General features: G+C 39.5%; 1 protein-coding gene across 2 annotated transcripts in view; it reads right to left on the bottom strand.

Moving 5' to 3' along the window:
• Window positions 1–1,362, bottom strand: part of mdfi (MyoD family inhibitor) — a 77,517-nt gene extending 76,155 nt beyond the window's left edge. For both annotated transcript variants that reach the window (XM_080423711.1, XM_080423712.1), the window contains exon 1: window positions 1,112–1,362. The gene's annotated coding sequence lies outside the window, so the exon portion shown is untranslated. The remainder of the gene's footprint in view (window positions 1–1,111) is intronic.
• Between the last annotated feature and the right edge of the window lie 7,599 nt (window positions 1,363–8,961).

The raw sequence follows: 8,961 nt of genomic DNA, 5'->3' as shown, positions 1-8,961 counted from the left end.
GGGGGTCCCCAGTTCAAATAGGATTATTTTGGGGGCTCCCCAGTTCAAATAGGATTATTTTGGGGGGTCCCCAGTTCAAATATGATTATTTTGGGGGGTCGCAGCCTGAAAGGTTTGAGAACCCTTGACCCAAATGGACCCTTTTTGTTCCATTTGCACACTCTAAAGAGTGGGACCCTGTGAGGGTCCATTTGGAGACTTCTGGTTTAGATAAACAACATAATAAAGCAAATCAATGAATGGGTCAAAACTAATACCACATTATTAAGAATTTTCCTTTTTTCTCCTTTATTATTAAAACTGAGGCAAATGTAGGTCACGTGCCAACATCTGTTTCGCGCGCGCCCATGTCAGCTGGACAGCTGTTTGCGCGTTCCCGCGGCGCGCTCCGGCAATCCAGAGAACTCCAGTTGTATTTAACTATAAACTCTTTATTATAGACAACAATTTTATCATCAAATAACTGACCTGTGGGTTGTATCATGTTAGTTTAAAACGTTTTGAGAACTTTTAGAGAAAGTAAATAGTGTGAAAACACAAACTATAATCTTTGAAAACGAATAGCAAAAGTGAATATATGGGACTTTTATTTATTTTCATAATATTTCTCATTATTGCAACAGTAAAGCACTCTAATCCATGTGTAACTGAAGCTATTTATACACAAACCTCTGAGTTATAATAATAAAAAACACTGTGTTTAAACAACATTACATGTAACAGTTGTTTCATAACAACATTATTATATATTTTAATTAAACACCCACGTATTGAAATAAAAAACACCAGATCTGTCCTGTTTAACAGTGGTTATAGGAGGAGGAGTAAACATTAGTATTGTTATGAGGAGGTATAGCTATAATAAACAGAGAGGCATATCTCATAATCCTGTTTACCTTTTTATTACAACATGCCTGTTATTGAAGCTCTTGCTTCAGCAAAAAGAGAACTTGTCTCTGCACGTTTAGACCTTATTATTATTATTATATCTATGGTTCACACACACTTTATAAACTCCTGCTTTATGCCTAAATAACACATATGTTATAACCGTTATACATAGGTAATAACAGCGTTATAACAGCGTTATAACACAGCTTAAAGTTGTTACCTTGTTGCAGCCTGTATCGGACACAGAGCAGCCGTTGTTTCTCCTTAATTCATTCTAGATCTCCTTCAGGTGGGATTCAGACCCTTAAAGATCTCCTTCTCTTCTCTTCTCCCCCTCCTCTCTTTACTGTGATCAGTACAAATCCTCTCCTATCCGACCAGAAGGAGGTCAGGTTCATGTGAAGTTATGGATCCTTCCTAAAACAAACAGATCTTTGATTTTCTCTCTCCTCTCGGAGATTAAAACTTTTCTCTCCGCCTCTAAAACTTTCTCCTCCGTTTGGTTCCCTTCGTCCCGCAAGCAGAGCAGTGTTGCCAGGTTTTATGTTTTTGCGAGGGAAACAAGCAATGGGTCTATGAAAACGCAAGCCCCAAAAATGCACAACCCATCTTGTTGGGTCAAATTAACTACCGCTGGATTGGTTGGTCCACTATTGATCCAGGCCTTGGGTTAAAACACAACCCATGGACCCAAATTGAGTTGTTTATACCCAGCATGTTTTAAGTGATTTGAGCACTAGATTTGAACATAATTATATATTATATCAGCTATTTGAAAATATCAGATCTACAAGATCACAACGCGTCGCATGTCAAGGTTCACGACGCGTTGTGAGCTTGAAGATCTGATATTTTCAAAACATCTTGAAACAAGTATTTGGAATAAGTTTGAAACGTTTTAACGACACACCTCTTGTATGGGGGGGAGGGGGGCTGGCACAAAATGTTTTAGGATGATGCATGAACAAATGCATAGTAATGTGGTGTTATTGACATGAAAATATCTGTGAAACACTGGTTTAATCAACATCAGGAAACAAGCCCAAATAAGCAACTACCAATATTTACAAGCAACTTTACACTAACAAGCCCAAACTCGCTTATAATAAGCAGACATGGCAACACTTAACAAGACTTGCCCGTTTCTTCTCTCTCTCTCTCTCTCTCTCTCTCTCTCTCTCTCTCTCTCTCTCTCTCTCTCTCTCTCTCTCTCTCTCTCTCTCTCTCTCTCTCTCTCTCCCCTCTCTCTCTCCCCTCTCTCTCTAACACACACACACACACACACACACACACACACACACACACACACACACACACACACACACACACACACACACACACACACACACACACACACACACACACACACACACACACAGTAACTTTCTTTAAACTGAACACTCTCTCTTTGTCTGAGTGGAACTTTCCCAGCTTTAACAACATAATCCCAAACAAACACCCCAAAACAAAAAGTTCCCAAGGACTTTTTTCTCTCTCCTCCCAAATGTCTTACTTAATCTGGGTTGTTATTATAACCCACAAACCTCCTACTTGAGGAGGTCAGTCTCTCTCTCTTCTCTCCTCTCTCCTCCTGTACTCCTGCCTCCTATTGGACAGGAAACAGTCAGCGGTGATTACCGTGTTTCCTCCGGGCTACCGACTTAGTTGGGCTGAACTATCCTGTCATAATTACCTCTTTAACCTGAACCAGACACACAGCAACATGATGGCAGAGCTAGGCTACAGACTACACTGTAGGGGCCAATACAACATGTAGGTCAGTAAGGCAAAGGTAGGGGAAGTGATATCTTTTGGTTAAAACAAAAGGTTTTGTGTTAAAAGGTTCAAGGACCCCTAAATTAATCTGTATTTGGCCGTGGACCCCCCATCTGAATAGATTAAGTGCCAAGGAACCCATACAAGAAGAATGTCAAGATTTCTTGAAAATAGCTGATGCATGTAGGGCCCCGGGGGTCCCCGGACCCCACTTTGAGAACCCCTGCATTAGACCACGGACAACTATAACTCTGAGAGTGTACAAATGTACACTCTCAGAGTTACAGCCACATAAGGGTCTATTTGGTTCCTAACTATCCATCATCAATCTGGGGACCCCCTGGAACTGCCTCAAGGACCCCTGGGGGTCCCCGGACCCCACTTTGAGAACCACTGCTATATTATTAGGCGTTATGTGAATTGTTCAAACTATAGCTACTTACGATTAGCTGACAAACTAATTGTATAGTGTAGGAAGGACCTGTGGATTTATGGCTTATCAATATCAGAGTGGTCAGCCCACTCAGCTCATATTGGACACAACAAATGGACACGAAAGTCAAACTTTGCACATTTGTATGAATATCAGATAGATTATATTAACCACTAGCAGCATGTAAACTCATTGTGTAATCTTAAAACATGTATACATTACACATAATATACAGTAGGTCTATATCGTTGCTGTCGGGCAGAAATGTAACTTATTGCGTATTTTAACTTTGTGTTTTTTTCGTAAATGAACACCCTACTTGATCATGCGAAGTAAAGAGGATAAAAAAGGCTGTATTTCCTCATTTTATTATCAGTAGTAACACTCTTCTTGTGTGCAGTGAGATGAACCTTGGCCATTATGTCTCTGATGATGATCTCACAGATGACAAAGACATCCATAGACAACGCTGCAAACAGACTGTACGCCCAGGCAAACGTATGAATGCGGACATTTCACAAGTGCTCTTCAGATGTCAAGATCTCACTTTTTAAAGCATTTTGTTCACCGTGGTATACGGCTCACCTGTGGAGTAACTATAGGGCTAGCAGCTTGCAAACACTTTGCATGCTGTAAGCAAAGCATGCAAACTTTGCATTGTATGCATGGCATGCATACAATGATGCTCTGTGGTTGCTGGTGAGGGTACCAAGATGGCACAGCGCCAGCCAGCTGTTTGTTGACTTGGGGGTACCTACCTGTCAAGCCCTTTTAAGAAATGTAATGTACACATTCATGTGTCGTTTAGAAGAGTCTGACAACTGTGTTATTGTGATTTTAATTAACCCTGTGAAGAGTTCAACTCGGTTCTCTTCCATGATTTGGAGACATTGGCGCAAACAGCCTCTACAGACTGTGAGCATATTATGCTGGCTGTAGGCTGGACTGATTTGATGTTTTTCAGTTTTCATTTAGTTTTTTATCCTATTTATTGGTTGTGTATTTTGTCATTTGGTATGTGATGTGGACCTTGAGTCTGCAACAAAGATTGAATTGAATTGAATTGATACTACAGCGTCACGCAAAAGCATCAAATGTAGCAGATCCACAAGCTCGAAACGTGGTGCGAAGCGTCTCGCTTTCAGCTTGTAGATCTGCTAATTTATGTTTTTGAATTTGAATCCTGAAAAGTAACAGTTTTGGACATATGAGGTTTCCACCCGACGGAGATCATATTAAACTTTAAAAGGTGGAGATCCTCATATCCCAATCAGACAAATCTAATCTGTGAACATTCCTTATGTACTTGACTTTTCCTACTTCAAGGCTTATTAGTAATAATAACAATAACAGTAGCAGTAATCCTAATCTTTAGACAGATCACATTAAGATGGAATTTTCAAATCAAGCAGCAGACTAATAATAATAATAATAATAATGAGCACAGTTCTTATGACTCATGTCCAAGTGCTTTTCTGGCAATTATGACTTGCATACAGAAATAATGTGTTTGTCTTCTGTGTCCTCATAATCCTCTACAGGCACCAGTATGATGACAGACAGTGGTGGAAAAAGTACTCACTTTCTTTACTTAAGTAAAAGTATCAATACTGTAATGTAGAAATACCCTATTACAAGTAAAAGTCTGGAATTCAAAATGTACTTGAGTAAAAGTACAAAAGTATTATCAAAATGTACTTAAAGTACCAAAAGTAAAAGTAGTCATTATGCAGAATGTCCCATTTCAAGTTTTCAAATGTTTGAAAATATTTTGAAAATAGCAGATCGAAAATATACACAAATCGAAATGTATATAATGTGGGGCTGAAGTGGTTAATGTATGTTTTGTAATAATAATCAAAATCTACAAAGTAACTAGTAACTAAAGTTGTCAAATAATTGTAGTGGAGTAAAAGTACAATATTTGCCTCTGAGATGTAGTGGAGTAAAAGTAATTGGAACTACTCCAGTAAAGTAAAAGTACCTAGAAATTGTACTTACTGTAAGTACAGTACTTGAGTAAATGTACTTAGTTACTTTACACCACTGATGACAGAGGGACCTTGTGTGCTCTCGCACTGTTCTCACACCTGGTGGTTTGTGGAGCAGATGAGAGTCGTCACAGTGATTGATGTTCGTAGGAGTGGTCGAGGGGCTGCTGGTAATTCACGGCGGCAGATCTTCTGAGGCTTTCAGAAAACAGCCCCGTGTTTCACTAACAACTTGGCATCCTCCTATTCAATCTGGCCGCAGCATCACTCATGTTAAAACACTGGAGCTTTGACAGCACTGATTGTTGGATTGTTGAGCTGGGTGGGGCCACGCCCCTCGTTATAGGCTTCCACTGTTGTAGAGCTGGAGGAGGCACGTCTAGACGCCAGGTATACTACTAAGGGTTTTACCTGCCCAGTGGTGTAAAGTAACTAAGTACATTTACTCAGGTACTGTACATAAGTACAATTTTGAGGTATTTTTTTTTACTTTACTGGAGTATTTCCAGTTGTCAGTACTTTCACTTCTACTCCACTACATCTCAGAGGCAAATATTGTACTTTTTACTCCACTACAATTATTTGAAAACTTTTACGTTACTAGTTACTTTGCATATCTAAATTATTGTATTATGAAACATACAATAACCACTTTAGCCCTATTTTATTCATAGGCTATTTGAAAATAGCCGATCTACAAGCTCACAACACGTCGCAGCGTGACGTGTTGTGAGCTTGTAGATCAGCTATTTTTGGTCTGTGACACCCGCGCGCACCCATGATGACTTAGTTCTACTGGATCTCTCCTCCACTCTCCTCTCTTCCTCACTAACATTTTAGTCTAGTTTTTATTTGTTGATCAAATCGTCAGTATATTTAGTCTTAGTTTTAGTCATCATAGCTTAGTTTTTATGTAGTTTTCATCAGTGAAAAAAGGGTAGTCGACAGATATATTTCGTCATAGTTTTAGTCGATGAAATCAACACTGATTCAAACAAACTTTAACCTGAACCCTATAGTCTCCCTATACTCTGCGGCAAGCATTCGGTGAAAATAGCTGAGCTCGAGCTGTTTGACTCTGAGGAAGACGCAAGACGAAACCATAGACTGTATGGTCGAAATATCAGCCACTCCTGCAAAATAATAAATACGTGCAAACCAGTCGAGTTTTCCAGTATTTTATCTCTTGTATTATTACTCTCCGACTTGTAGATCGGCTATTCTCTGCAAAGATACTTGCTGTTGAAGGAAAAAAGGAGAGGACTTAGTATAGACCCATGGGGGACTCCTGGGGGTCAAATCAGTATATAGTAATGATGTGGCGTTTTTTTAAAACCCAACTTTCCCCGGATTATTTTTTATTTTTATCAACGACCCGACCCGACCAAAACTCGTACTATAGGCATAGCAGTGGCGGCCATTTTCTGATTCCACTCCAAAATAGTCAATGCATTTTTCCCATTGACATTTCCAAAAATATTTATATTAATTATATTAAGCCTAGAATCAAGCCATCCAGGGTCCTGGTGAATCATGACCATAACACGTTTGATTCTGTGAAAGAACTTTTTTGAAAACGGCAAAACAAAGGGTATTTATTAAATATAGTATATCATATAATTAAATATAACATTTTTAAAAATCACAGAAAATGTGTTTTATGGTCATGATCATGCCCGAGGTTGACCCGCCCACCCGCACCTGTGATAATTGCGTCTGAAGCTGACCCGAACCTGCCCGACCAGCGGGACAACCCACGCATCACTTGTATTTAAAGGGGTGGAGCTTTAATTGGGCCTGAAAAGTTGTGCAACAACAAGGCCTGAGCCCAACAAAATTCTGTCCGAACCCGACCCAACATCTCAATACCATGTTTTAAGCCCAAACCCAATTACATCCTGACATTTTTCCAAACCTTCCCTAACTACACCCTATACGGGGACCAACGCAATTCACGATGCAAATTGTGAATGCATGGCCCACCTGGTTATGCAATACCTGTTTTCTATGTCCCCTGAGCACTTTTTCTAGTTTTTGACAATAGGAACGCCAGGTTGAAAGGGGACGGCAGTGTTGATTTTGACAGCAAATTTTGATTTAGTTTTAGTCATAGTCTTTTGAATAAAATTCTGTTTAGTTTTAGTCTTATTTGAGTCATCTGAAATGCTTTAGTTTTTGTCTAGTTTTAGTCGACTATGTATCATAAGATTATAGTCGACTAAATCTACAGTTGATTTAGTCGACTATAATGTATTTTGGCGGTGCCTTGATGGCGTCGTAATGGCTGATTTTACACTAGGTTGCATGCTGAAAATAGCAGATCTACAAGCTCACACGTGTCGCAGCGCGACGCGTTGTGAGCTTGTAGATCTGCTATTTTCAGAGCGCAACACCCGAGTGCAACCAAACATAAAATGTATTTTAGTTCTACTGGATCTCTTCTGCACTAGTCTTAGTTCTATTGGATCTCTTCTCCACACTAGTCCCTCCCTAACATTTTTGTCTAGTTTTTATTTGTTGACGAAATTGTCAATATATTTCGTCATAGTTTTAGTCGACAAACGAAATCAACACTGGTGGACGGTGTTGTGCAACATGTTTAAAAAGTTGGACTACCTCCAAACAGACAAGTACCCCCCCCCCCCCCCCCCACCCCCCGGTGTAATAAACCCTGTTGTAAGTGGTTATTAACAGAGTCCTTCCAGAAGGGCTCTTTGCTTTCATACGGTTCTTTCCTGTTATCTTTGCAACTCTTGACTTTGTCAAAACATGTCAAACGCCAAATGAACGGTTGGAACACAATCATCGGCAGCGCATTCCATTGTCACCTTGAGCTTAATATCTCTCACCACGGTTTAATTATTTCTCCTAAACTGCCTGGCTGGTTTTTTGACACTTATAGCTTAGCTGTGTGAAGGAATTCTGCTCAATCAGGCACTCCTCAAACTGGAACAAATCAATTGTCGTTGGCAACAATTTCACACAGTTCACACAAACATAAAGCATTAATGTGAGAGGGGGAAAAAAACACTTTCTATCATAACACCTGACATGACATGATAGTTTGTAGTTAATTATATACGCATGAACAAACTCCGGTATTCTTTACAATATCTAATCAATCCAAAAAAAAACATAATACAAAAAACTCTAATCCTCTACCTACCATTTAGAACAAACACATTCCGAGCAGATGATTAATAAGGATTAATAACAGTTAATGAGTTAGTTATTGATGTTTATTTCTACAGAGGGAGAGCCTGTGGGTTGTTTTAGGAGGACTTGATGCAGAGCACATGGCACTAAGTTGGACGACTCTTCGGTATAAAATTAGCCGGCTATTTTCACAATTACTGTCACCAGTGTTACGCAGTAAAAAAAAAACCTTCAGCATTGACTTAACTCTAGAGAGTGTATAAAAATGGACCAGAAATGGACCCTGTATTCCCGTAAAAGAGACTGGCACGTTAAAACAAGCCTTTACCGTAAATTCAACTAAAAACCTTTAGCTTATTTGGAACAACGCGTGGTTTACAGGAGAGGAGACCCCTGTTCACACACGAAGCGACGGGCGAGAGGAGGCTGGCTAAGCCTTTCATGTGGCTCTGACCGTCTGTAGCACTGTCTACTGTGCCAACCTTACGTCTTCAACGTTTTTTCAGGTCAAGGACCCCTTAGCTGAAAGCAGTGATGGAAGAAGTACTCAGATATTTTACTTAAGTAAAAGTAGCAATACCACAATGTAAAAATACTCTGTTACAAGTAAAAGGCCCGAATTCAAAATGTTATTTGAGTAAAAGTACAAAAGTATTGGCATCAAAATATACTTAAAGTACCAAAAGAAAAAGTACTGACATGTTTGAAAATAGA

Source organism: Gymnoscopelus braueri (assembly GCF_963280865.1).
Source record: "Gymnoscopelus braueri genome assembly, chromosome: 3".
NCBI lineage: Eukaryota > Metazoa > Chordata > Actinopteri > Myctophiformes > Myctophidae > Gymnoscopelus > Gymnoscopelus braueri.
Note: the sequence above shows the minus strand (reverse complement) of the source record. Positions and strands in the feature narration are given on the sequence as shown.